The sequence below is a fragment of the Sciurus vulgaris genome (assembly GCF_902686455.1).
Source record: "Sciurus vulgaris genome assembly, chromosome: 11".
NCBI lineage: Eukaryota > Metazoa > Chordata > Mammalia > Rodentia > Sciuridae > Sciurus > Sciurus vulgaris.
The window spans coordinates 127624031-127647678 of record NC_136472.1 but is presented as its reverse complement, the minus strand read 5'-3'; the positions used below and the strand labels follow the sequence as shown (position 1 = coordinate 127647678).

The 23648-nt window shown below is 38.1% G+C and overlaps 1 protein-coding gene across 8 annotated transcripts in view; it reads right to left on the bottom strand.

Moving 5' to 3' along the window:
• Positions 1–23648, bottom strand: part of NTM (neurotrimin) — a 962543-nt gene that overhangs the window by 310672 nt on the left and 628223 nt on the right. The gene's annotated exons all lie outside the window — the stretch shown is intronic.

The following is a 23648-nucleotide window of genomic DNA, read 5'->3' as shown; positions in this document are numbered from 1 at the left end:
TATTTGCAAATCTTATCTGTAAATCTAATAAAGGCCAGGTAACCAAAATATATGAATAATTCTTACAATTTAAGATAATTGATTATGAAATCACTAAAAGATTTGAATAGACTCCTGATGCAAGAAGATGTATGAATGACAATAAATATGTGAAAAGACAAAATCATTAGTCATTAAGGAAATGTAAATTAAAACCACAGAAGTTACCTGTATACACTAATTGGAAAACTACACAACAGACAATAACAAGTGCTCATGAGAACACAGAGAAGACAGGGAGCTCACAAATCGCTACTTGGAATGCAGGATTCTACATCTGCTTTGGGAAAATGTTTGGCAAGTCTTACCAAAGTTAAAAATAAACAACACATAAAAATGTTAAAAATAAACGTATAACACCAATTCTACTCCTAGGACTCTTCAAAAACAAAGAAAAGAAACATGCTTACCTAAAGATGTGTAGGTGAATGTTCAGAGTATCGTTATTCATAAAAGCCCAAATCTGGACACTATCTACATTAACAGCTAATAAATGAATAAACAGAAGGTGTTACATCTTTACACAATTATGCAGTGAAGAGGAATGAATTATGAATACAGACTGCAACATGGGTGAACCTTGAAAAACATTATGAAGATATCCAGATGCAAAAACTACATATCCTATGATTCCTAACATATCAAATGTTTGCAAAAGGAAAAACTGTACACACAGAAAACAAATCAGGGACTGTCTAAATCAGAGATTAGAAGTGCAGATTAATTGCAAAGAGACTCAGGGGAAGTTTCTGGAATAACAGGAATATTTCAAATTATATGGATTATATTGATAATCATACAACTAGATGAATTTACTTTTTGAAAAAATTACTGAACTGCATACTTAATATGGAAAAGTTTTAGGCATGTAATTTATGACTTAAAAGCATACATAATAGCATTTTAACAAAACGAATAGCTGAATCCTTCCTTGGATCTGTCTTGAAATCACAAGCATTCACATCTATTCTAGTCTTCTCTCAGTGGGGGAGATGGCACCATCTCAGATTGGGGCTAATCTTTATTTATAGATCATATTTATTCCTTAACAGGATTCCTTGATTCCTTGTTTCCCTTTCTCTCTCTCTCTCTCTCTCTCTCTCTCTCTCTCTCTCTCTCTCTCTCTCTCAACTTTCTTTTTCTCTCTCTCTCTCTCTCTCTCTCTCTCTCTCTCTCTCTCTCTCTCTCTCTCTCTCTCTCAACTTTCTTTAAAGGGTGTTCTACAATAGACATTTTGCTTTCTTATTTCTCCTCCATACCAGCTCCTGCTGGACTTCCTTTAACTACTTTCAGTTCCTATTGAATAAATACCTTCTTAAAATCTTTCCTTGTAGGTTCCTTGAGGCTTTGTCGGTCCTCCCGGGATACCATTTATCACTGGTTATCTTCAAGACCTTAACTTCTGAACTTTGTAAGTTCACTTCCATATGCCAACTACTTTCTAAATTACTCTAATTAGATACCTCATAAGCACCCCAAGCACAGTAAGCCCCAAATTAAACTTCATATTCTCCCTCACAAATGTCTTTCTCCTTCTGTGTTCCCCACCTCTTTTCAAAAGCCATGTGAGCCAGAAGCCTGGAAGCTATTTAGCAGTCCTTTCTCTCTCTTGTCCCTGTAGCAGACTGTTGACAAGTCCCCACCTACACTCCCAAGTTCTCCCTCTATCTCCTCCTTTACTTGTCTCCTACTTCTGGATTCATTGTCTTTGTTGCTGTATCATTTTAGTATTTTAAAATAGCCTTAAAATATCCATTTAGATTCTCTTTTTGCAATGAATGAATAATTCAATTAACCAAAAGGAAAAATAAATATTGTTCTTTGCAAAGGTGCTGTAAGTTTTGCAAATAAAGTCCTATATTTCCTTTAAAAACTATGGAGATCCTTGTTAGTACTTATATAAAAAAATATATATATCCTGAACCTGTTTTGTTGATGTGTGCTTTCATCTTTTGAGTTTTGTCTTTTAAAAAGACCTCTATTAATTTCTATTAATTTAAAATTCTCAAAACTCTGGAGATGGACTAGATTTAAGTCCACTTTTGCATTTATGCAAAAAAATGTTGATTAATTACAGTGGGAATGACAAGAAAACTACTTGACAACATATTGTTAGCCATTAATTAAGTTAACTTTATGTTCTTGAAAGTAATAAAATTGCATTTCTTTTAAAAGGCTTTATAATTAGTCTGAACCACACAATTTAGCACTTAATTATATAGTGTCTTCTATTGTTCATTAATTCCTTCCTTTCTTTCCCTCTCTTTTCTTCCCAACTCCATCTCCCACTATACTGGGGGTGACTACATTACATCATGCAATAACTGTTCTAGTCAGTCTCAAAGGATACAAAACCAATGAAAGGGCATCGATTCTACCTGCAAGAAGCTTCCCAGAAGGGAAGAACGATGAAATGGGGGCATAATGTACTCATGACTATATTACACAGATGAAAGTGATTAATTGCATTAAGAATTTGAGATAAAAATTTAAGGTTCAGTGAAAATTCATAAGAAAACACTTATTATTTCTAAACTGATGGAGAATAGGGGTTGGAGGAAACATAGACCACTTTTAAAGATATGGAATGGAGAAAGGCTTTACAAGACAGAGAAAGAGCATGTACAGAGACCCAGAAATAGGGAAACATAGGGCATACATAGAAAGCACCTGAAGCACTGGGAAGAACAGGCTCTGGAATCCATGGTCCTGGGTTGGAGGAGTTGTTCCATCACTACCTGACTGTGTGACATTGACCAACTTAATTATGCTCTCTCAATTTTAGTTGTTTCAATCTCAGAATGTACATTATAATACCTAAGTCATAGAATTGTTTTGAGAATTAAGTGGAATAATGTTTGCAAAGGTCAGGCACATAGTAGGAAATAAAAATGTAAATCATAAGTGCAAATGCCCTTTCCTTTCAGGATAAAAAGAGCATGTTAGACATAAACACCCTTGCTGAAGACACTACACAACAAATGTTTAGCAACCACTCATCCAATTCAGGATGAGGCACTGACTTAATTGGCTCCTCTGCCTCCTCTGTTTTGCCTTTAACACAAATGCAGATCCTTTCATTCCAGAGCACTGAACGCGTTCAGATAACTTCAAAGAGAGGTCGATTTACTAAACTCCGTTTATTTATGCTTCAAATTGAATGTAAAAAACAGTGAGACAAACTGTTGTCAAGGAGTTCCCATCTCATTTCTTTTTCCAAATCATAGTATCACAGAGTTTTTCACTAGACGTGGCTTTATTCAATTCTTAAATCACATATGTATGGAACAAATTCTACAAATCAATAATGAAAGAAATGGTTTCATGCTTGCTGAGGTTTATAATTAAACATGTATACAAACCATTCAACCCCAGCCACTGTGTTAATGCCATATGACAGAAATACATAAGTATCGCATAGTTTGCTGCTATAGAATTAAGACTGAGGGAGGCTTACAGACAATATCTATGTATGAGGTACTAGAAAGAAGAGAAGTCTGTATATACACACCTACACAAACAAAAGCACAGACAACTGAGAATGCAAGAAGTCTCAGTATCCTGCCCAGGAGCTGAGAATACAAACTGAGTCATCTGGCACTGAGTAAATGAAACTTCCATCAGGGATTTCTTTTCTTTCCCCATAATTTTATTGATACGTTACAGTTGTGCCTAATGGTAGGACTTATTATTACACATTTGTACATTCACACAATACAATTTGGTCAATATCCTTCCTCAGTATTTCCCCTTCTTTCCCCTCCTCCTTCTGCCTGTTTTCTTTCCTCTACTCTAATGATCTTCCTTGATTTTCATGAGATACCTCTCCAAATTTCTATTTCCTTTTTTCTCTCTAGGTTCCACATAAGACAGAAAACATGTGACCCTCGACCTTCTGAATTTAGTTTATTTTGCTTAACATAATGTTCTCGAATTCCATCCATTTTCCTGCAAATACCATAATTCATGGGGAATTTGTAAGAGAGATAACATTGGCTAAGTCCTAAGGAAAATGTGTAAAATTTGTAGGTATATATAAAGGATATAAATTTTTACAGAAAATTACTGGAAGCTTCCTAAAGCTCAGGGAAGTGTAAGATGTCCTTCCATGGAAGCCAGTAGAACCACCCAGTGCCATGAAGAATCCACAAAAGAACCTATTAGAAGATTAAACCAAAACAAGAATAAACAAGTCATTTAATAAGGAGCCTCCAGTGCTAGGATAAGACAGGATGACACTGGAGGAAAACCCCATGGAAGTTTGCTCATGGAGAGGCTAAACATGATCAAGACACTCTCCTGGCACAAAGTTAACAAAATTCAGAAAAGAAAATGAAGAAACTAGTCAGGAAGCAACCACAGTGGTGCAAGTGTGCGTCCAGGTACACTGGGGATGGCTCTCAGGGATTTTGAAGGAACCTGACCTTTAGACTCCATGGATCATCCCTACAACTTGATAGACTAGACACGGGTGGTCTCACCATAGAGAACCAGAATCTTCATGTCTGTCTTCTCTAGATATCTGTGTAACTGAGGGGAATAGAAGTTGGGCTGAGATACACTACCCATCAATTGAATTTCCAAGGCTCAGTTTGATGATCTACATGTTCTATAGGGAAAAGCCATTTCTGTAATATATAGATCCAAATAGTAAGTACAAATCTAATATGAAGGAAAATAAAGCTGATTAGGTATTATGGAATAACCATGGTGAGGCTAACATTAGGATTTTATCATAGAATGATGTGTAATGACCTCCACATTCTAGCCACTGGCCATTGTAGTCATTGGCCTGTCCATTTCCTTCACTACTGCTGTACAGAACCTGTATGAAATGTACGTGATCAGCTCAGTGACCTCCCTCAGCCACTTGAGCCAAATGGTCAGTAGTGAACTCAGAGAAAAGATTTCTTAAATTTCACAATATGTTCCCTCTTCTTCATCCTTCTGTGTCTCTGAGAACTGACGTCAGGATCACCTTCCAACAAAATTGAAGAAGCAGAAGATACCGATGATGGATTTTTTTAATCACAAATGTAATAACCCATCATGTCTCATGAAAAGGAAAGAGGGCAACAGGGAGGCAATTTGGTCCAGGAGTTTAATAAAAGCACACTTTCCTCAGAAGGAATCTCATAGTGCCATCTTCCAAGTGTGGTGTGCTAAACAGAGCTCAAGAAAGCAATGAGTCAGATTTGGGGCTTCAAGGCCATCACTAGGTGTTATGCTCTATCCTCATAATAGCTAGGGTACGCCTAAGACACCAGGACAGAAGGGCCACAAGAGACTGGGCACAGCACTGGTGCCACAAAAGGTGTCTCTTCCCACATCACCCTGTGCAATTTGATTTGATTCTCCTCCTGCTTACTCTCTCAGCTTTACATCAACACATGTGAATGCATCTGACAGACCTCCATGGGATTTGATGTTCCAATCCCAAAGTGTACCTGTATGTAAAGACAGCCAGGTACACAACAAGGAGTAGGTCAGTGAAAGTCGGAAAAATTGGGACACTTCCCTGGGCAGCAAGAATTAACTTCCAGGACTCTTGTAGGCACTGGCTTGTTTCAGAGAATCACACTGTGGGTTTAAAAATGCTTCACAAAAGCTAACTTCCAATTGTAGCTTTTCCTAACAAAAGACAGGGGGGACTTCCACCAGAGGTAAAGCTTCCAGGCTGATGGACAGAGGAGGGCTGGGCAATATGTCAGCGGGATGCAGAGCGAGTATAGGACATGTTCCCCACAGTGCTGATTTGGTGTCTGTGAGCCTTTCTTTTAGGATGTGGATTTCTGCCTTGATGTCCTGCTGGTGAATTCTCTCCAGTTATAAAACATTTTGTTACCTTCATTCGCTCTTAATTAAAAAGGAAAAAGAAACTCCTAGGGCTCCAAAAACAGGAAAAAAGATAAGGAAAGAAAGAAAAAAAAAGGAAAAAAATAAAGGAAAGAGTTGTTTGAATTGTTGAAATCAAATGGTTAGAGAATCTGATGTGCAAGACAGAGGATTAAAAAATATACATGGAATCACTGAAAATGGTTTTAATCTTTTGGAGCAATGTGGACCCTATGAAACAGATATATATGTCTCTGGGGAAAATAGGGGACTTTTTTAATGCCAGGGAAGAGAGACAACTGAGTCTGGGAAAGAGGAAGACTACTCTTCAGAACTCACTTCTGGTCTGCATCCCCTGTATTCCTTAGGCCACTAGGTGCTCCATTATTTCAACAAATGTCTATCAAAGTCCCATCATGGATTCAGTACTTTAGTAACACTTCAACATTTAGGATGCTAAGAAATATTAAATGCAGTCAACAATATTGAGAACTTTAATTTCCTGAGTGCTACCTGAGTTCTGTTATAATATTTGGCACTTGACATTCATGGGATCTTGATCCTTACATCATTCCTGCAAGGAAGGTCATGCTCTTCAACATGTCGATGGGAAACTAAGGCTCAGAAAGACTAAAATCGTGATAAAATTTAATAAGCACTATCAAAGAGATGCATCAGGTAAGGTCAAGTGGCAGGGTTAGGATCAAACTGCTCCCTCCACTTTATCATGCCCCCCATGGTAGAGTCAAGGGCAAACTGGGTGAATCTAATTCCAATCCTGTTTTGTCACACTCGGAATATTTGAATGTGCTCTCTTGCTTGCTTCATGGAGAGTCTCAACAGACGGCTGTGGCTATTTCCTGATTTCCTCTTTCCAATATTAAAGTCTATTCTAAAATTTAACTAATGTTTTCTTCTCCCATATTCCTTCCCTTTACTGACCTCTCTTATGTGAAACGAAACCTACCCAGAGTTACTCCCATTATCTACCTCACATCTCCATTTATAAGGTACAGAGCATTTTAGAAAAAATTCATCCTCAGTTGTCCCTGTCACTCAGCTCCCCACTTCAGTGCCAACCTATATGTTTCAGCTCACCTAGGATGAATATATAGCTGTACTGGACTCTGTGCCACTCTATCATAATTCATAAAAGCTGGATACACACACATGCACACACACAACAGTCAACATTTACAAAGCAAACACAAATCAGGTTGATGATTATTCCTTCACAAAAAGATTTGCCACAGTTTTCCTTAAATAGTAAGCTTCTCGGATGCATTTATGATATGACTTGATTTTTTCCCCCTAGGGATATACTCTTTGCATAAATAAAGCAAAGCAGACTGCAACAAAATGCAGTCATAGAAATATCAGGTTGGAGATGTGAATTTTGGTCCTATTCATTCAGTCCTTAGTTGTGGTCAAAACCTAAATATTGTGCTTCATAAGGTTTAGCAGGAGTTGTGCTCTCTGAGATGTGAATTTTGGTCCTATTCATTCAGTCCTTAGTTGTGGTCAAAACCTAAATATTGTGCTTCATAAGGTTTAGCAGGGGTTATGCTCTCTGACTATCCTAGTGACTCCATCCTGACATCCAGTTGTCAGCCTTCTCTATGCTCACCCATGATCCTGGAATGCATTACCCCTATTCCCTTCTGGCTATTTCTCCAAACTACCTGCAGGTTCACCTTCAAAAACAAACAGACCACAACAATAATGAAGGAACAAAAAAGAAAGAAAGAAAATGGCCACAGTTGGGTGGACTTTTTCAATTGCTGCTTATTTTCATGCATTCGAATCAGAATCTATAATATTTTTCTGAAATAGCCAATAACCATCATGGGTTGGAGGGAGGGGCAATGAAAAGGCTCTTCCTACTCAGGGAACTTACTGAAGCAGTAATCACAACATCAGGGGCATTGATGGTCAAGACAGAGGGGAGAGCGAATTCTGAAGAGCCTCACACTGGATATAAAACACTTCAAGTACACACAAAGTAGCACACATCATTTCTATATGACTCTCATTGGCCAGCTGTAGTCACATTCTACCTCCACAAAGAAGGGCAACCCTACTCCAGGAAGTGCTCAGAATATAAGCGGCTGGAGACATTCTGTGAGCATTGTCAGTAATGACCACACTGCTGCCCAGGACTGTTCTGCAACCACAGCAGACACAGAGCTTCGGATACTGGGATTCTGCCACACACACACACCATGGGAGTCCGGTTGACCTAGTCTGTATTAGTTATTTGAAGAAAAGGGGTTCCTAGTTTTGCCTCTCTAATTACACCAGTCCCTTAAGAATTGTCCCCAATGGAGATCAACTGCAGAGCTCTCCTGAATTCAGACTATGTGCCTGGTTATACCTTCTTTGTGGGATGCCTTCTCTGGGGCTGTCTCTCAGTGTGAGAAGCTGATGTAATGTGCCTCGCTGAAGTTTTCAGTTCTGTAGAGATACCTTTTGTCCTAGGATATTCTTCAATGAAGTCTTTAATCTATTTCAAAGGGAGGGTACTTGCTCACGTTTTCTTGGGTTTTCATGTGGGATTTTCACCCCCTTTTTAGGTAGATTGAAATATTTTCTGCTTCCTGAATTTCTCCTCCCACAGCTAGTTCTTTCACATAGAAGAGGAAAAGAAATACAAACAAATCAAACTGCCTGTATTAAATCAACTGCCATCGCTCTCCCCTCAAGCTTTCTCACCATTTTGGGTTGAGAGATGCAGGTGTGAGGTCTCCCTAGGTGAAGAGTTTATTTTCAAGCCATGGAGAGATTGCAAGGTAGATTTTTGTCAACTCCTACATATCCTTGAGTGCTAGCACCAAGCAGTCTTATTAAAGGAGTTGTCAAGATGCATTAGCCAAGTGGGATGAGGGTTTCTGAAAGAAGGGAATGCCTAATCAGATGAGGGAAAGGGAAAGGGGTTGTATTTCTGACAAAATAACAATGCAGAGTTGTCTCACTTAACTTCCTTATGGGGGAACACAGGGTAACGCTAATAAGTGAAATACACAGATGTGGTTATTTTTTGTTTGTTTGTTTTCATCTCTTTAAAACCTATTGTAATTTCATTTTAAATATTCTTGGAAAAAAAGAAGCATTTTCTTTAAGGAAATAAGAATAATTGGAGTCAGAAAGGTGGTTTGTAAATCCAGGTGAGCTAATGATATATGCCAAAAAATCTGCTGTGGGTATTTGCAGGTGAAACAGAAAATCGAAGGAACAAGAACCGAGATTTTGTTTCCTCTTTTAAAAAGGAGAGAAAGAAGACAAAGGAAAATGAAAGCAGCAGTACCACAATGCACATAAAAATATGGAAATGGAAAAAGGGGAAAGCAAATTTTTTTGAATCTCCACTGTGTGACAGGAATAATATATGTGATGACTTCATTTAAAACACACAACAAATCCACAAGACATCATTCATAAATACCTTCATTCCAACATTCACTCATTCATTCCCTCCTTCCTTCCTTCATTCCAAACCATCTAACAGGGTACTACTACCTGCCTGGCACCATGTGAGGAGCTGCGAATAAATAGACGTCCTGCCCTCAAGTTGTTTGCCACCTAGAAGTGAGGTGGGTTAGAAGAAAATGACCATAAAAGGAGAGTCTCAGAGAGAAATTGTCTTGCCTAAGCTTTTATAAATACCAATTGTCCAGGAGGATATTTATGCTCAGGTTTTTCTGACACCATCTAAACTTAAATTACCCACTTCTGGTCAGCTGTAAAAATACTTCACGAAATTCCAACTCTAGATGTACAGAATCAGAATCTCTAGTCTGAGGAACTGAAAACCTGTAATGTTTATTTTTTTATTTATTTTGAAAACACCCTCGCTAAACCTAATCTAGTGACCTGCTGTGGCAATGTTATTTTTTTCATAATGCCACCCCTGCCCATTTAATATCACCACATTAACTTCTAGCCATCAACCATAATATTTTCACATCAAATGAAAAGGAGTATTTAAGTCTACTGCTCCCTAGCATCTTGTCATTCTGAGTAGGATGGTAAAGGAGTAGCAATTTTTGTGGATGGGTTTATACATATATCACTCTTTATAAATGTGACTATTAAAATCGTCTCCATTTCAGACCTTAAACATGTCTCTGTGCTGCTCAGAGGACGACCAATAATGTCATTACTTAAAAGTCCCCAAGGAGAGCACTCCTTTTAATCTTACTATCCACAGCTACTTGAAAGCCGAATTAATCCTCAAGGTTGCCGGAACTTCAGAGACTCTGAGTGATAGTGATCCTACCACAGATAAGGCCGATGTTCCAGCTGATACAATACATTTGTGTACTTGCGTGTGTGTGTGTGTGTGTGTGTGTGACATTTATTTAGAACCAAATTATACTAAGATCTGTGCTAGTCTATTGCAGAGGATGTGAAATCAGGTTTCTAAGCTGACAATACAGTAGCACAAAGATATGTGATATCAATGATCAGGTGAGGAAATTAACTAGATAAGGGAAGAGAGATCCTTCCAGATAAACCATAGAAGCATCCATTTACCCAGGGCTCTGGCTTCCAGCAAGAAATAGAAGCTCAAAACACTTTTCCCCCCCCACTTAAATGAAGCATATTTTTAACAGATGTAATGAGATGAAAAAGAGAGGATTTGAAACAATTCAAAATTAAATTTGTATTTTGAATATATATATATATATGTATGTAAAAGACATTGTTATTGAGAATTGCCCAGAGAAGACCTGCAGTAGGAAGTGATAATTCTTGTTGTCTTTCAGCACCACCCCTGTTCACCCTGACCGTTTATTCCCTGCTCCCCACCCAACCCCCCCCCGCCTCATACACATTCTCTGCCTTTCTTTCCCCACCCCCCCATAATTCCCCTTGGTGCAAACATTCTAAATTATTTATATCTAGATTGAAGGCATCCTTTAGTCTAACTGGGACTAGAGTAATCAAAATATAATTGTGCTATAGATATGCTAATACATTATGCTAATATTTGATTAAGGAAACTATGAGACCAGAAAAATGAGGATAGGCGCTCTGGGTTAACCAGGGGCTAAAGGATGCTCAAGAAAATGGTTACATGAGAACCTCAAGCTGTTAGAGAAACTGTGTGACTGGGAGAAAAATGCATTCAAAGAAGAATTCCAATAAACCTCAGCACAGGGATGTCTTGTGTAGAATCGAAGGAAGCAATTAAGGTAAATTTTAAATACTGACAAAAGAGTACTCAAGCTGGGGCATGGTATGATCTGAAGACAGACCTACTAGGAAAATCTTTTGAATATGAGTGACCAATGATTCTCAAAGTGTGGTCCTCACAGTAGAAGGAACGGCTGTACTTGGAAATTTGTTAAAAATGCAAATGTGTGCCCCAACCCAGATCCACTGAGTCGAAAACTCTGGGAGTAGGACCCAAATATGTGGTCTTGACAAGGGCTCTAGGAAATTCAGAAGCCCACTAAATGAGAACCATAAGCTGAGAAATAAGTTAGGTTCAGAATGGGGTTAAAGTCAGGGCAAAGTAGGAAATGGAAGCAAAACAGAGTAGAAAATCTACAATAGTGCCAAGTTGGTTTATTGTTTAGTAATGTATTACTACTTTGCTTTCATGTGTTACCTCCCTAACCAGAAGCCAGCCCTTTCCTCAGGAACTTTGACAGGGTAGACAATGTAAGCTCTTTGCAGACCAAGAATTTTCTGTCTTCTTTTTAAAAAGAAACAGTAATTTCGGTTTTTCCCAGTAAATAGTAATAATGACTGCTAATACTATTTGCTACATGCAAGCACTAGGCTAAGTACTTTTTATGTGTAAAAAGTCACTTAGTCCTCAACTTTATGAAATTGCTACTAGTATTTTCCCCAGTTTTTACAGATGAGTTTAGTGAGGCAGAGAATTAAAATTACTTGTCCAAGAATGAAAAGCAAAAAAGTATCAGAACTTGGATTCAAAAGTCAGGCAATCTGAAGTCATAAAATTTAATGGATTGCCTGAGATTCCTAGGGAAAGAAATGATTCAGGAGAAGCATGGGTATTAAGAGAAAAATCTAAAACAAAACAAAACAAATTTGTGGGTATTAATGGCAGAAAATTGTACAACCACTGGCCAGAAGCCTCCTACTTTAGGGGACAAACACGAAGCCACCAGTTTGATTTTCTGCATATTGTTTGCAGAGTACTAATTGTATTTCTTATGGAATACCTTGATACTGCAAGGTAAAGTCTTGGGTCACTGCTACTCAAAACTTCTCTTCTTATCCTCTTCAATGCAAATTTTCCTTTCTGATATCCTCCTAATTCACTTGCTTATCAGCACCTCCCATTCCTGAATTCCTATTAAAAGATATGACATCCTACCACAGTGATGTTCCCAATAACTGAAGAATTATTAAATGTGATAGCTTTAGTACAATGAAACTGCTACAAAGAGACCATACGAGAAGTCGAAAAAATACTATGCTGCTTCTCTACTCTAAACCTTCAGTGACTCCCTGTTGCCAAGGGTTCCCTACCCTTCATCTGACATCTGAAGACTCCCTACCACCTGCAGTCACCATAGATTTCCAGTCCCAGCTGTGACAGACAAATCACTGTCTTCTAATTATACTTTAGACTTTCCTGTCATTACCTTTAATGCAAATCTTTCTACCTGTTCAAACTTCTCCTTTCAGGTCAAGTTTAAATTCACATCCTCTCTGCAGTCTCTATTGACCATCCATGTCAACATATTAACTCCTTTTCTATTTCCTTAACTGTCCATATAATCATTTGGCCATGACTCAAGTATGGTTTCAGCATCTCACTTTACGTCTTTGTTCAATTGTGTCTGTATGTTGTTTGTGTTGCATGTCTATGTAATACTTCAAATCATTTTTTTAAGTATTTATGCACTATCTCCAAGGTAAACATTCTGATCCTTAGAACGCTAGGACTAAGGCATATCTTTGTGTCCTCTTTATATCTCTCCCATACCTGGTGTACTACTTTGTATATAATTGGTTACTTAGAAAGTATTCGCTAAGCTGAAAGGTCTGCAATGATATAGAAGCATAAGATGCTCCTTTTTTCTTTAGTAATTTAAAGTCCATGTTTTATATCCTGCAATACAAACTCACCCAAAAATCTGATCCTCAAATTCCTCTTCTGCATCTTTTCTGTTCAATGCCTTTCCCACCTTATGCTCCTTCATCAGATGACTAAGAATGCCACACACCTACCAACCTGTTCTTTGTCCTATGTTGCTTCCTCTGCGTACAGTGCCCTTTCTTTATGCTTGAGGAAACTTCAGGTAGATTAAGCACCTCCAGAAACTCATTTTTACCACTGCTTCCTCCTGAAATTTCTCTGCATTTTCCACAATGTTCAGTACGATTGATTTCATTTTCCTACCCTATTTGTTTATGAATTCCAAGAGGACACAGACTGTTTCTTATTTATCTCCATGTCCCCAGGCACCAGCCTAGTACCCTGCACATAGTCTATACCTTGTGTGTTGAATGAGTGAATAAAGGAATGTATAATGAAATACAGAGGAAAGACCAAAGCAGACTTTTAAAAATTTGTGAAGGTGTCTGTCATTAGATAGTAGAGAATAAGATCAAATTATGCCACACAATGGAATTCAGAAGCAAGTTAATGTGAAATATGTACTCGTACACATTTACCCCGAATGCTTTCCACATTTAAGTCCTATCCTCTGCAGTTTACTGTATTGCTGAAATCTCCTGGGGAAAATGGTTTATGGTAAATAAACAGGAACAACCTCCACAGTAAAAATAGCATGGGAATAATGAAAGGTGAAGCAGTGAAAACCATGTTGGAAGATGAGAATTTGTAAAAAGACAGAGAGTTACTGATAGGAAATTCTTTGGGGGGCACAGTATTTCCCACAGGATTGACAAAGGGGAGTCAGATATGTGCCTGTGTTTGGTTTTGAGACACAATATAGGCTCATAATAGAAACCAAAGTTTTTGAGGAAGACACACGAGGAGGGGAGGGATTGGCGGGAACATGCCACAGAGGGTCTGCTTTCCTCCGGGTGGGCTGATGACTTCTCTGAAGCTGGGTCAGCCATATTATTTACCCAGTGGACACATAGATGCAACCTCCAGAGATGCTTTGACTTGTGGTTCCACTGATGCCTTCAGAGAGGTTTGATTAAGCGAGATGGATAGAAAAAAAGAAAAAGAAAAAGATGAAGAAATGTGTTAGAAATCATAAGTATGCAAAAAAGGGGAGGAGAAGAGGAAGAAGAATGAAATCAACCGTGAACAAAAAGAAGGGAAATATAGCCAGAGACATATAAAGCCTGTCAAATCTCTCTAAACTGCAACAAAAGCATGGGAGAGATAGTTTCTCTTTAATGAATGCTTTGATCAGCCACAGTTGATATAATAATTATATAAAACTAGAGCAAGACAGAAATAAGATGTGTTTTTCTTTCACGTATCCTGTAACCTTTGTGATTGGTTCATTTATTTAGGAAAAGAATAAGGCCCTTCAAAACAAAGGCATATGTCAGGAGAGAACTTGTTTTCTCCACTGACTTAGGCAGGAAATTTGCAGCAAAGCTTGCTTTGCTTTTCTTCCCTGTCCTGAAAAGGGCTGTTCTGCCAGCCATGACTCAGAAAGTGAACTAATGGTGGTGGAGTTTTTCTCACATGTATCTTGGCCTGATTTCTCAGGTTAATGATTCCTCTTAATCCACATCCGGACAGCAGTCCCTCTCCTTCCCTCCCAACCTCAAGTGTTTCTCTCTACTTCAGCTGGCTCATCCACCGATCTGCACTTAATCGGGCATTCCCCAAGTAATAAGATACTCCATACAGCTTCGGGTATTGACTTGACTTGGATAATCTCCAGAAAGGGAGGAGTAAGCATCAATTCTTTCTTTCCTTTTTTTTTTTTTTAGAGTGGTATTCCCACTAGAAGCACATGCTCTTTAGAAATAGCAGGGGATAGAGGTGGTTGCCATGAGAACAGAGGCGGACACATAAACAGGAGTAGCACATTTCTCCCAAGGGGGCACGAGCAGGGGCTCCTCTTTGCTTCTACCACCATCAGAGCCTCTCTTGAAAATCTTTCCTCCTGTGAAAAGGAAGAGAGAACCCAATGGTGAAGAGTGAAGATTTCTTCTTAACTTCCAAATTACAGTTGAAGAGTCTGATTGATCCTCAGGTTGTTAGCATGGTAATTCAATTGGGACTGATTGTATTTGGGCATGCAAAAAAAGGGAGGAATACAAACACCTGCTTTTCCCATCATCTTGGGAATTACCAAGGTCAAGATACTCTTCAATTACAAGCTAATAAAAAGTTGATAATGGCATAAAACAAAGCTGTGTCCTATAATACCCACACTGGATTGAGTCTCTGCCAGGCATGACCAGTGGAAAATCAGGAAGAGTCCAGAAATGACATCTTCGCTGATCATTTTGGCTGTACCAGCCCATCATAGGTGTATGATGGATATGCCAAGATGACAGAGGAAGACATAGAAGAAAGGAAGGACATGGATGGGGAGATGGGGTTTGAGGGAACCTTCAGGGAAAAAAGTAGGTCACACTGCGAAGCACACTGCCACCAGGCTGACAGAGTCTGGATCATGTCTCTCTAGTACCAATTGATTAAAAAAATAAATCAATCTGGTTTTAAAGAATTAGGTTTATAAAAATAAAAAGTGAACCAGCTGTTTGGTAAAATGAATAAAAACAGCTGGTTGATTAACTAGCATTCCCACTGCAAGGAATAGCTTCAGGGAAAGATGGCAGGCTTGCCACGGGTGGCCCCCACCACAGCCTTGCCTGTGCAGTGGGACAAGAGAGGCCACAGGGATGCGGCAGAGCTGGAAACCTTCCTCCTGCCACATGCCGGATGCTGATTTATTGGGACTGGAACAATTTGTCTAAAGCTGTAATTTTAACTACCTCCGTGCTGAGCAGCCAATCAGTGGGCTTGCTCCACGCAGCTTTTACGAGTCCCCATAAAAGCAGCAAAATGAAAACTCAGGGGCCCTTAAAATATACTCCAAGGGTTTCTGCAGTGCAATTGGAGGCTTTTATGACTCCTGTCAGGACTTTTATGACCCCGTAAAACCAGGCAGCAGCCTGGCCTGAGATGAAAAGTGGCCCCACTGTCTTAAAGTCTAAATGGTCTGTACATTTACAAGGCCTCCAGGAAAGATGGAGGAATACTGCCAGGGGCAGGGGGATGCCTTGGATGAGGGCAGATTGTGGGAAGAAGGACCAAGAGTGAGGGGAAATCAAAGGGAGGTAGGTGACAGTGGGAGACTCATGTGATCTATGAGCATGGTGTTATGATTCTTCAGCATTTCAGAGCCCAAAATGCCCAAATGCTAATGCTGTTCACCACACACAATGGTAGCTGAAAGTAACAGGGGGGCAGGGCAAGACGGTGCCTTCACTGGAAAGATAAAACAGGAAGCTACCAGAGAATCACAAGTACCAGAGCACTATTTCAAGGACATTTTCCTATTATTACAACACCTGCATTATAGGAAGAAAGAGAGAGACAGGGAAAAAAAATTAAAAAAAAAAAAAAAAAAAGAATCAGGGCCAGAAACACAGCTCAGAGTACCTTGAGTATTCTGTACAATTCATAGAAAATGTGTCCGGTAGGGTGACAATGCTTTCTCCCAAATGGAGCTTGTTCTGTACCTGGAAACCCATGACTCTGCTTCCCCCTCCTAGGCAGGAGCTCTTAACATAGCCCCGTCAGGATCCCTTTTGAGTTATTGTGACTGAGACAACCATATCCTATGCCTCAAAAAGGATTCTTTTTTTTTTTTTTTTTTTAGTTTATTTTTATTGTAAACAAATAGGATACATGTTGTTTCTCTGTTTGTACATGGAGTAAAGGCATACCATTTGTGAAATCATACATTTACATAGGGTAATGGGGTTTGATTCATTCTGTTAGTTTTTCCTCCCCACCACCCCTCTTTTCCCTCTACACAGTCCCTCCTTCCTCCATTCTTGCCCCCCTCCAATGCCCCATTATGTGTCATCATCCGCTTATCAGTGAGATCATTCGTCCTTTGGTTTCTTGAGATTGGCTTATCTCACTTAGCTTGATATTCTCCAATTTCATCCATTTGCCTGCAAATGCTATCATTTTATTATTCTTTATGGCTGAGTAATATTCATATATATATGAATATATATCTATTCATATATATATATCACAGTTGAGATATATATATATATCTATATATATATATAGATATATATATATATCAATCACAGTTTCTGTCATTCACACTAGAATCTAAGGCCCATGAGAGCAGGGCCCCTGGGTCCCAGCACTTTGTCCTTTTTCTGGAAGATAGTATAGAAACAAAATTCTAATAAATATTATGGAATGTAACTAGCCTGGAGAAGGTTTAAGCCATAGCATGATCCACTAAGTATCCAGATGGTCATCCATAGTCAACATGGGGCCACCAATGACTAAAGGAGGGTACTGGTTTGAAGGAGTTAAACACGTCAATATGATCAGGCACTGGGGAATGACTTAGAGGGTTAGAGAATATGAGGAAGGGACCTGTCTGATTTCAAACATGCAGAGGAGATGTGACAAGATTCTGAACTACTACCATGGCAGCATGCATGACAATGGTGGATAAAAGCCATTCAGTATTCCATGTGAATATGCCAAAATGAGCCCTACTATTATGTATAACTATAATTCACTAATTAAAACATTGAAAAAGTCATTCAAAAATAAATTCAATAGACAATAAGATATAAGGGAGATGGAGAGGTTCTGGAGTGGCTCTAGGGTATCTGGCCAGTGTCTGGGGACCAGGTGCATAAGTGGGTTTAGGAGTAGGACTTCATAAAGTCCAGTTCAGGCCTTATTAAATAGGAAGTGTGTATGAGACATATGGTAGGAAATATCCAGCAGGCAGCTGGAGTAATAGATCTGGTGTCCAAGAAAGGCCAGAAACATAAATTGAGGAGTTAGTGGCCCAAAGGCTAAAATCACTGAAGTGGAATAAAATAGTCCTCAGTGTCTGTGTACAGCCAGAAGAGACTGGTGGACTCATGATAAAATCCTGAAAAATATAAGCATTTAAAAAACACAAAGGCATGGACTTGCTCTGGTTGGCACACACTTGCCAACACGCCATCCCTCATTACACTGTCCTGTTTCTATGCACTTCCTGATGACAGCACTCATTTTTACGCCAGCATGGACTTGTGTTAATTTAATACACATTGATTGACTGCCTACTTCGCTAAAGGGTTAGATTTCACTCCTATGTGCTTCTCTAATATGCTGTTTATGCCTCCATCAGAGCTGATCATTTTCTTCCATCATCTCTTTACAGTAGCTCCTCTTATCTGTGGGAAGCATGTTCCAAGATCTCCAATACATGTCTGAATCCTATATGTACTAAGCTTTTTTTTATCCATACATATGTATGCCTATAATAATATTTAATGTAAAAATTAGACTCAGTCAGAGAGTAATGACAACTAAGAATAGAAAAATTATAACAATACACTTCTTGTCTTTCTATTAAATTTTGAACTCCTGGAAATTCTGTATGTCAGGATTCCTGTCCCCATTCACATGTTTACTCACTGAATACAGAATGAAGTTCACCATTCAGGTGAGGAAGACAGATGTATGCAAATGATAATAAAGAATAAAACTGTTCTCCTGAAGGTCACCCTTGATTTGTTACTAGCTAAATCCAGTGGGTGTGTTTGACATTGATGTTTAATATGATTGGCTAATCCTGTCTTCTTTAGACTATTTCTCTACCTTCAAAGATACTAGGTAACCTTTTTATTGTTATGTTCCTCTCTTTGTATCTTCACTATTGGCTGATCCTTCCTAATTGTTTCAACTCCCAATTATTTATTTATTCATTTATTTAGTTATTTCTGTCTCCAAAATTCACAGACTCCTTTTCTTCATTTTAATTATATCTTCCCTAGGAAATCTGCACACATATATCTTCATCTATCATTTGCAAATGATGATTACAAAAGCATTATCCTTAGTTCAGAACTCCCATATATCCAACTGCTTCTGGGACCTGCACAATTGGAGACCCTGTAGGCATTTCAAGCACAAGATGTCAAAACTCAGCTCATCTTCTACCACAACCCTCCTTTCTCCTCTTTTTTAAGCTACTAATCTCATTCCAAGCCAAAAATATGAAAGCTGTTCTAGATGTATTCCTTGTCCCTAGATATACCTGAAGACAGCAAACTGCCTCTTCTACCTTCTAAATATCCCCAATAACTATTTGTGTTATTCTTGACTTGAATTAGACATTTCATACATCTAGATGAATGTAATACACTCTTAAGAAGTCATTTCACTGGAAGGCTTTCCTTTCCAAATGATTTACCAGAGTGGGTATACCATGACTCAAATCTATTCCATGTTTCTCCTTTTTTTGAGATAGGTAGAATCTAAATTTCTTACAGGGGTTTCCGATCTATCTAGGCATTGGAATTACTTACTGAACTTTTAAAATCATGTTCCCAGAATCTACCCTAGATCTCCCAAATCAGAATGTTTAGAGGGTAAATACAGAAATATACTGAATATATTTCCAAAACTCCAGAACGTAGTATGATAGACATTATGTATGGATTGCTTTGGAGGCCACTTAAAGTAATGGTGTCTTTTGTAAAATTATCAGCCTCTTTCTCTGGGGATATCTTGTGCATCCACTCTTCTCCAGTTTCTTCATCATCGAGATGATGATCACACAGTATAACTTGCCCCCAATCACAAGTATACCATGTACAGTACAAGTGAAGGCACCAGACACAGGCTGACCAAATGAATTTCCTTTCAAAGAGAATTTGTGAATTCATTTGGTTACCATATGTGCATTCAAATTCATACAGATTAATAAACATGAACACAAGGACTTCATGAGTTTAACTTTAGTCTTACCCATCTACTGCCATCCCCAACCTTTCTCCTTCTCTCAAATGTCCCACACTTCTGCCAAATTTCATGACCTGTAATGACCATTTGCATCTGCTGTTTCTTGACTGTCTTCCTATGTGCACAAGACAACATAAATGCCACGTCTAACATGCCCTTCTCCATTTGTCAGGATAATTAACCTCCTCGTCTGTGAAGATTGATTTGAAGTCCCACCTCCTTTAGAAACACTTACCAGGCCTTTTAAGTCTAGAAAATGTATTCTTCCCCTGTGTTCCAAAACTGCTGTGTTTATAGCTGTCATGGCTTTTGCCACATTCAAATTGTTTTGATTGCCCTCTCTGTTCTCCCACTGGACTTTAAGATGAAGGGTAGGGGCTATTCTTATAACTTTGACTCTCTTTCATGTACCACAGTGCTCAGCACACAGAAAGACCTCATTAATGTTTGTGAAATGAAGGACAGAACTAATCATTTAATTAATTAATCATCTATTAATTGCTGATTAATCAAAAGAAGTTGCAAATGGAAGAAAAAGACAGAAAAGAGGCTGTCTGCAGCCTGTAACAATTCAATCTCTGACATACAAATAAGATCTTCATGTTATAGAACTACTGTTGTCAACTATCCAATATAGTAGATGATTTTTCTTTTGTTTTACTTTTACCAGTGCAGGGAGAAGAAAGCAAGTCAGATGTGAAACGATGCTTTTAAACCCTCCTTCCAGAATATTGCCTGAGCATGTATAATGTATCTCTTCAACAACAACTCCTCCATTGTTGGTAGGGTATTGTGTCTTCTCTATAGTATGCTCAACAGTGCTAAATGTATAGTAAACATGACTTGAACAGTATGAGTCATCTGGCCCACTTAGTGTACTGTATTACTTTTCCTTGTACCTGAAGTTAATGTTCTTGTTCAAGTTAGAGTATGTATATCACATTTATAGAATGTGATTTGTTAGGGAACTGGATTCAGAACCCACTCACTATAAAACCAGAGTAAGATTCAAAATTATTCTCTCTTTTTCTTTCTCTTTCCAGTGGAACAGTCTCTTTTCAGTAGAGCGGGAATGTAGAAAATAGTTTACAGAGCTCAGTCCCTGCCTCACAGGAGATGAAAATGTGATCCTTTGCTAGCTCAGACAAAATCCTCCATGCTACATTAAGCTTGATAGCAAATTTTGTACTCCCAAGCTTTTATCAAAACTGTATATCTGAAATCTTAATAACACAGGAAGGTGGATTATGTTTCTCCTCTCTCTTCAGGTTTACATCAACAGAATCAGAACTAATTCCTGATTTGAAACTCAGCAGTTTTAGGAGAATCTATGAGAATATTTTGTAAAGGTTCTGAAGGAGACAAAAGGAACCTGACTTTATAAACACACACACATACCAAAAATGAGAATCTTTTTTTGGTAGTACTGGGAATTATACACAGGAGAGCTTTATCATTGAGCTGCATTCCAAGTCCTTTTTATTTTATTTTACTTTTTTAAATTTTGAGATGCCATCTCACTAAGTTCCTGAGATTGGTTTCAAACTTGTTATGCTCTTACCTTAGCCTCCTGAGTCACTGAGATTATAGTTGTGTGCCACCCTGCCTGGTCCAAAATGAGAATCTTCATGCTAAAAATAGAGATCATATCCAAAGGTAGCCAAAACAACCTTGAATGTTCAATATTGGTCATCTTACAGAATCTAAAATATATAAATAAATATTTGCAAGCAAATTCTCCAGCATCCTATAGATGAAATTCTAGTTTCTGGCATCATATTGACTATGACCACATTACAAAGAGTATTAGATTTAGAATTAAGTTAGGAAGAACTTCAGGTTTACACTTCAGGTCAAATCTAGAATTTTCCATTTATCAGCCATGAGACCTGAAAATGTTTTTGAAAAAGTGTTTTTCAGTCCTAGGTTTTCTTGATCTTAAAATGGAGTAAATAAAATCTATTCTACTAAACTTTCTGGTTGCTTTTGAGAATCAAAATCAATAAGATTGATTCCTCTACCCCAGATCTCAACATTCTAGCTACATATGATAACAGTTTGGTGTGTGTTGCTTTATTGTTTCAAATATTTTCAACTTCTCTTAAGGAAAGGATTATAGTATTCATTCTATTGACATCATTTTGAGTTATCTGACTTTTTGGCCAATGTTAAAGGAATAGAAATCTCCTGTGTTACTACAGACAGGAAGCTTTCAGAGCATTAATGTAGTTTTGCCATTCTTTTCCCTCTGGAGCAAGACTGCATGTCCTAAATGGTACCTACTCCTTCAAGCTTTGGTGCAGTAATCAAATATGTAGATGTGTGCACGTGTCTGCATGTGTATGAATAACTGTGTATATAACCTAGTGTTCTTGTTGTAAGCCACTAAGAAGTTGGAAGCAGTTTTCATTGCAGCAGAACTTAAACAAAGCTGATGATACACATTCTACCTCTCAATGAATTTTTATTTAAATACCTGACAAAAGTAATTGATGCTATTTCCTCTGAGAAACATACTCAAAAGTTATTAGAGTAATACTTAGTACAGTAGCACTTTTCTGATCCTATAAGTTAAATTAAAGATTACTATAAATCTATTTTTATGCCATGTATAACTACTGTGGTATAAATTTAATTCCATGATAAACACTTTGAAACTACTTGATAAGAACAAACCACTAAATAAATTGCTGTTCATTTTTAAACACAATGATGACAATATTGAACATTCAAGGTCATTTTGGCTACCATTGGATATGATCTCTATTTTTAGCATGAAGATTCTCATTTTGGACCACGCAGGGTGGCACACACCTATAAAAAGATGAAAAAGTTTTTAACCAAAAATTTCATGTTGATATGTTAGATGATAGTGGTTTGTCAATTAGCATGTTTTTCAGCACCTGATTTTTGTATAACACCACGCTGGGGATAGCATGAGACATACAAGGAAGAACTATAGAACTATCTTCAAGAAGTTTCATCCCAGAGTATTTTAAAAGAGGTCATGAAAATGGTATTCAAAAGTATATCTCAATGATTCATTATATGACAATAAACTCTAAAGCTTCCACTAAAACAAATAAACAAAAAGATAGTACCAAGGTTCCAGACCAACTACTGCTGTATTATAAAACCAAGATGATATCTACTTTCTAACTTGGTTTTTACATATCTTAGTTTGCTTATTTACAAAAATGGTAGACTCATTACTACAGGTTTCAAATAAGGAAAGACAGTATTAATGTTTGCGGTATTAGATTTCATAAAGCCTGCTTTATGGTGGCTCTTGTTAGAAGCCTTCTTAACAGAAGCTTTTTTTTTTTTTTTTTTTTAAGCTTGGCTTCCTAACCGGATCTGCCAGCAATCAATTCATCAGACTCAGAAAACTGTCAAAATGAAGGCACTGCCCATGCAGCTCCACATATCAATTTCTCTGGAGAAATCCTGATTTAACTGGATGTGGCAATGTTCATTTCCTTGACTTGGGGAAAAACCTAATCTCTGGCAAAAGAAGTAATGCCAAGACCCATAAACCTACCTCATCATGTCTACAACCGTCATTCAAAGGGAATGCTTTTACAAAGAAAATCCACCACTGCCAATCACTATATCACTGGACCACAAGGAATAGCTCCATTTTTGCTTCTAAATCCCACTTCAGGATAGAAAAAAGTAGAGAGCACAAGGCAGTTTCTCTAGGACTCCCAGTTCCAGCCCAGTAAGAAGAACACCAATTCCTCAGGGACACTGGAGTAGAGTTGGATACTCCAGCGCAAAGGGTTAGTTGCCAAGTCAGCTCAGGGAAAGGCTGATAGCTTATTAGACAATAAGCTGTAAG